The sequence below is a fragment of the Eucyclogobius newberryi genome, unplaced genomic scaffold (assembly GCF_026437365.1).
Source record: "Eucyclogobius newberryi isolate DKJ021-1_F unplaced genomic scaffold, fEucNew1.0.hap1 SCAF_22, whole genome shotgun sequence".
Taxonomy (NCBI): domain Eukaryota; kingdom Metazoa; phylum Chordata; class Actinopteri; order Gobiiformes; family Gobiidae; genus Eucyclogobius; species Eucyclogobius newberryi.
In genome coordinates this window covers 26208904-26215015 of record NW_027315857.1, presented here as the reverse complement: position 1 = coordinate 26215015, position 6112 = coordinate 26208904, and the positions used below count along the sequence as shown (strand labels likewise).

The 6112-nt window shown below is 45.6% G+C and overlaps 1 long non-coding RNA gene across 1 annotated transcript; it reads left to right on the top strand.

The window, feature by feature from the left end:
• Positions 1-371: 371 nt before the first annotated feature.
• On the top strand, positions 372-4640 carry LOC140372020 (uncharacterized). Its single transcript, XR_011928510.1, has 3 exons — positions 372-508; positions 1373-1432; positions 4567-4640. It is a non-coding gene; the product is annotated as an uncharacterized lncRNA (long non-coding RNA).
• The last annotated feature ends 1472 nt before the right edge of the window (positions 4641-6112 follow it).

The window sequence follows — 6112 nt, the reverse complement described above, 5'->3', positions numbered from 1 at the left end:
TGTGTTATTTTGTGCTGCATTTCTGGTGTTTTTGACAGATCTTCTCTACATTTGCACAGATTAAGTATTTGTGCAAAATAAAGAGACATAAAGGAGAGTTTGGAGCCTTTTTCAAGTGGTTCATTTTAGAGGCTCGATCATTTTAGTTTCACTTTTGTTTTAGCTTCACGAGGCTTAAATACTATTGTTCATATTCATGATAATAGTAACATGAATGCAGTATTTACCTTTACAAACGTATAATGACGTAACCTGACTTCATCATTATCTCTCACTAATTACATTCCACGAGTCAAACTTAACTTCTTTTTTCTTTTTAGAATAAGAAAATGGCCCGACGAGCCTCGACCTGTTGCACGTGAACATAAACATACGGTTCATTTAACCTTTCAAAGCACTTGATAAATACACATCAATGTAATAAATACTAATGACTGTGATTTGTGTCTTCAAAGCTTCGATGTGGAACCAAGTTGAAGTAAGACAATGGCAACTGCAGCTGAAGATGGTGAGTTCAAAGTGTCAACGTCACTGGGACCGGCTCCAGTCCCGCGGGCCCCTAACGGTCCCGCGGGCCCCTAACGGGCTCCAGCTCCTCGGGCCCCTAATGGGCTCCAGCCCCTCAGGCCCCAACGGGCTCCAGTCCCTCGGCCCCTAACGGGCTGCAGTCCCTCGGGCCCCTAACGGGCTCCAGCCCCTCGGGCCCTTAATGGGCTCCAGCCCCTCGGGCCCCAACGGGCTCCAGTCCCTCGGGCCCCTAACGGGCTCCAGTCCGTCGGGCCCCTAACGGGCCCAATGTACCAGACGAATGAATGAAGCTGAAGTAACAACAACAAACATTCACACTTTGCATTATTAAACCTCGCGACATGTTTCAGATCAGAATCATTCAATGGAAAATTATTTCAAGCATAAGTTGTGTTTCATTTGATTAGTTCACTAAGAAGGGCCACGCCCCCGGCTACGATGCAAAATGTTTATTGACGTAGGAGAAACATGAACAACACAAAGAGGTGGAGGCAGTTTGGGGTCTTCAGGCGATGAGGGCTGTAGGCTCCTCGATCCCCCGTGTAGGACATAAATGAGAATGATTACAATGACTAAAGAGGGAGGGGCACGACGTCATGTAAGTAGCCGCAGGAAGGGGCGTGAAAGGGGCGTGAAAGGGGCGTGGTCCTGCTCTTGAACTTCAGATAACAAACTTATCTTCATTTATTTCATCCTCTCAACAAGCGGCTTGACTTTTATAAACCCCATGGTTCATTACAACAGAGTCAGAAACTCAGGAACAAGAATGTGAAAGAAGTCATTTAAACTGTTATTATTTCTTTTACAGAAAAGCATAGGACTAACATTATTATGTCATTCGCAGCATGGAAGCCGTCGAGACGCTCCAGTATGTCTGAGATATTTCGGGAGTTCCTACTTGACTGTAAGTTTGAACAACACAGAACTCGACCTGACGTTACGCTGCAGAAGGCTGTTATTACTGTGTTATTACTGTGTTATTACTGTATTATTACTGTTATTACTGTGTTATTACTGTGTTATTACTGTGTTATTACTGTTCTTACTGTGTTATTACTGTTATTACTGTGTTATTACTGTGTTATTACTGTTATTACTGTGTTATTACTGTGTTATTACTGTGTTATTACTGTGTTATTACTGTTCTTACTGTGTTATTACTGTGTTATTACTGTGTTATTACTGTTCTTACTGTGTTATTACTGTTATTACTGTGTTATTACTGTGTTATTACTGTGTTATTACTGTTCTTACTGTGTTATTACTGTGTTATTACTGTGTTATTACTGTGTTATTACTGTTGTTCGGTACATTTTTCATGGAATGGAAATGATAAAAAGACTGAGGATCATATTTTGGTTTAGGGGTGCTGAGAATAAGTATTATAGGCCCGTGTGTAGAATGTAGGCCTACCTGTAACCTGCTTCATTTAATAACTCATGGACACAATATTTAAATAACCTACGCAATTTAACCCAAAATGTAGATACAAACTTTCACTCAATTGTCAAACGGGGGAATAAATATGAGCCAAAACAGCCACAAGGGCAACGCCACATGGACTGGTAATGCACCAGCAGCACCAGCAGGAGGCGCTGGAACATGCTGACCGCTCTTCTCTGTCCAGCTCCACATTCCACTGACCGTCACATTAAACTGCCCAAATAATCCAGTCACATGAACCAGAAGGATGAAGGGAAACAAAGACTTCTGGACGTCATGATTATCTCAGAACGAAAGACAAAACCACAACTCTTTGTTTCAGCTGCAAACGATGTATTTATAAACTCTTTATTACATGACGGTTATTACCACCAGTTCTGCTGTCACGATTTCTTCTGCTGTTTTTATTATTTTTCTTTTTTCATTTTCCATTTTCCCCATTTTTTGTCTGTTTTTACATGTGATAATTGTTCTAAATGTGTTCACTCTTCACTCTGGTTATTGCTATTACTCTTGGTGGATGTGGGTCAGGTCACTGGCTCCTTCGCAGGTCACATGTTTCACTGGCTGCTTCGCAGGTCACATGTTTCACTGGCTCCTTCGCAGGTCACATGTTTCACTGGCTCCTTCGCAGGTCACATGTTTCACTGGCTCCTTCGCAGGTCACATGTTTCACTGGCTCCTTCGCAGGTCACATGTTTCACTGGCTCCTTCGCAGGTCACATGTTTCACTGGCTCCTTCGCAGGTCACATGTTTCACTGGCTCCTTCGCAGGTCACATGTTTCACTGGCTCCTTCGCAGGTCACATGTTTCACTGGCTCCTTCGCAGGTCACATGTTTCACTGGCTCCTTCGCAGGTCACATGTTTCACTGGCTCCTTCGCAGGTCACATGTTTCACTGGCTCCTTCGCAGGTCACATGTTTCACTGGCTCCTTCGCAGGTCACATGTTTCACTGGCTCCTTCGCAGGTCACATGTTTCACTGGCTCCTTCGCAGGTCACATGTTTGGTCGAGAAGTTGACCTTGTGATTATTGGTGTTCATTTTTGTATTTTTTCATCCTGTCGTTTTTTCAGAATGACAAGTTAAAAGTTTCCCTATTTGTTTCCATTGGTTTCCATGGCAACGCATGCTTCTAATGTTGGACTGTTTCAAATGGTTCTGACTTTGCAGAACTGTAAAGACTTTCAAATGTTTCAACATTTACAATGTTTCAGATTTTTAAAAGTTTAAACATTTTCAAAGTTTTCAACATTTACACGTTTAAAAAACAAAAGTACTGTCAAACAATGTTTTGGTTTCCCCCCCAAATCTTTTCAGTATTTTATTCGCCGTACTAAAAAAAAACAAATCAAAACAAAAATGTTTTTTTTCATCTGGATCTGAAAAAACAAAACTTTTCGACTCATCAACAAACTGAGTCCAGATGAAACTGAATCTTTTCCTTCAATGGAACCCTCCTGGACGAATGAGGAATTACACCCACACCTTTTTTTAATTGATCATTTTCTCCATATTTTCTAGACTTTTCACTCGATCATCATCAACATTCCACAGTCACAACAGTTTCTGCCATTACAACATTTCTAGTTTAAGGATCTGTTTTTCACACAAACACTTTTATCATTCTCCTTAAGACATTCTCCTTTGTCGATCATGGAAGACAGGAAGTACTTTGTGTCTCAGACCATATGCCCCTGACCTGTGGGTGCTCCAAGGGTCAGTCCTGGGACCCCTTCTGTTCAACCTCTACATGCTGCTGTTAGGTCACATGACACGCAGTGAAAATGAATCACATGATGCAGACGAGTCAGATCTATGTTTCACTGTCACAGGTGAATATGGACCATTCACTCTGTCACTGCATCAACAGATCAGTGTGTGGACCGGCCTCCTGCTGGTGCCAGAGTCAGGACTAAACATGGACCGGCCTCCTGCTGGTGCCAGAGTCAGGACTAAACATGGACCGGCCTCCTGCTGGTGCCAGAGTCAGGACTAAACATGGACCGGCCTCCTGCTGGTGCCAGAGTCAGGACTAAACATGGACCAGCCTCCTGCTGGTGCCAGAGTCAGGACTAAACATGGACCGGCCTCCTGCTGGTGCCAGAGTCAGGACTAAACATGGACCGGCCTCCTGCTGGTGCCAGAGTCAGGACTAAACATGGACCGGCCTCCTGCTGGTGCCAGAGTCAGGACTAAACATGGACCGGCCTCCTGCTGGTGCCAGAGTCAGGACTAAACATGGACCAGCCTCCTGCTGGTGCCAGAGTCAGGACTAAACATGGACCGGCCTCCTGCTGGTGCCAGAGTCAGGACTAAACATGGACCGGCCTCCTGCTGGTGCCAGAGTCAGGACTAAACATGGACCAGCCTCCTGCTGGTGCCAGAGTCAGGACTAAACATGGACCGGCCTCTTGTTGTGTTTGAATTGCCGTGTGTGTGAAATGTGTTCTACAAATAAACTTTGCGAACGGTCAAAGCCGCTCAGGAGACCCTTTAGTGAGACCGCCTCAAACATGAATATTTTGTTGTTTTCTTTAAATGAGGCTGATTTTCAGATGCTGCATTAAAACTAATGCATGTTTTCATTCCAGTTCCTGAACTGCGCGTGATTCTTCTGGGGAACAGCTGGACTGACCGAGCTGTGGTGGGGAACCTCTTAGTGAACGCTCGTGTTTTCGATGAGGACGCAGACCCGCAGGACTGTGCGACAGAACGAGCGGTTCTATCAAAGGACAAGACCATAACCGTCACTAACGCTGCAGACCTGCTCCGCCCAGACCTGACCGATGCCCGGCTGAGCGTCTTAGTCTCTGAGGCTGCACAGGCCGCTGAACCCGGGCCACATGTGCTCCTGCTGGTTCTAAAGCCAGAGAACTTCACAGAACCACAACGTCTGCGGCTTCAGACGTCATTGACCAGGTTCTGCGAGCAGTGGTTCCAGCACGCGCTGGTGCTGTTGTCCACCAGCCGACTGAATGTGCTGAAGGAGCCTCATTTACAAAGCCTGATCACAGAATGCAGATTCAGGTTTATGTGCATGGAACACTCTGAGGACGAAGAACTGAAGGGTTTTACACGCAAAGTGTTGTTTACACGACTGGCGCAGATAGTTCAAGAGAATTCCGGAGAACATTTAAAGTATGAGAGGTTTGAAGATACCGTCACACCTGCAGCTTCAGAAAAGCCTAATCTCGCCCTCAGAATGAAAGAAGGTTTAACTGGGCTCGTCGAAACTGTTAAAAACTCTGGTAAGTCTAACAACTAAGATATATTCTGTGCATTTTCTGCTTACTGTTTTGTAAAGTGTCATTGTGATTTCATTACAGGATTGACTGGGATCCAATCCAGTCCCAGTAAAAGTGACCCACAAGGTAATTATTCCATGAGAATCGAGATCGGTTTTACTATAGAACAGAACTTCTGTGGAAACGTCACTGCAGTTCTTCTGTCATGTTTGTACTGAAACCAGATGTATTGGACAAAAAGTGCCATGAAACAAGTATTTCAGGTCCTTTAAATCCATTTAGTCTGCTAGGAAATGTTGAGATATATTTTCTTAACTTTTCATGTTTCAAGGGTTGTGGATGTTAAGCCACAAGTCACAGATTCAGATCCGCCCCGTTCTTCTAGTCCCAAACGCCAAACACCAAACCAGAATGAACAACTCAAATCACGTCTGTCACACCTGCCACACCTGCCACACCTGCTTCCACACCTGTCACACCTGCTGTTACACCTGCTTCCACACCTACTGCCACACCTGTCACACCTGCTTCCACACCTGTCACACCTACTGCCACACCTGTCACACCTGCTGTCACACCTGCTTCCACACCTGCTGCCACACCTGCCACACCTGCTGCCACACCTGCTGCCACACCTGCTGCCACACCTGTCACACCTGCCACACCTGCTGCCACACCTGCTGCCACACCTGCTGTCACACCTGCCACACCTGTCACACCTGCCACACCTGCTACCACACCTGCCACACCTGCTTCCACACCTGCTACCAGACCTGCCACACCTGCTTCCACACCTGCTGCCACACCTGCTGCCACACCTGCTGTCACACCTGCCACACCTGTCACACCTGCCACACCTGCTACCACACCTTCCACACCTGCTGTCACACCT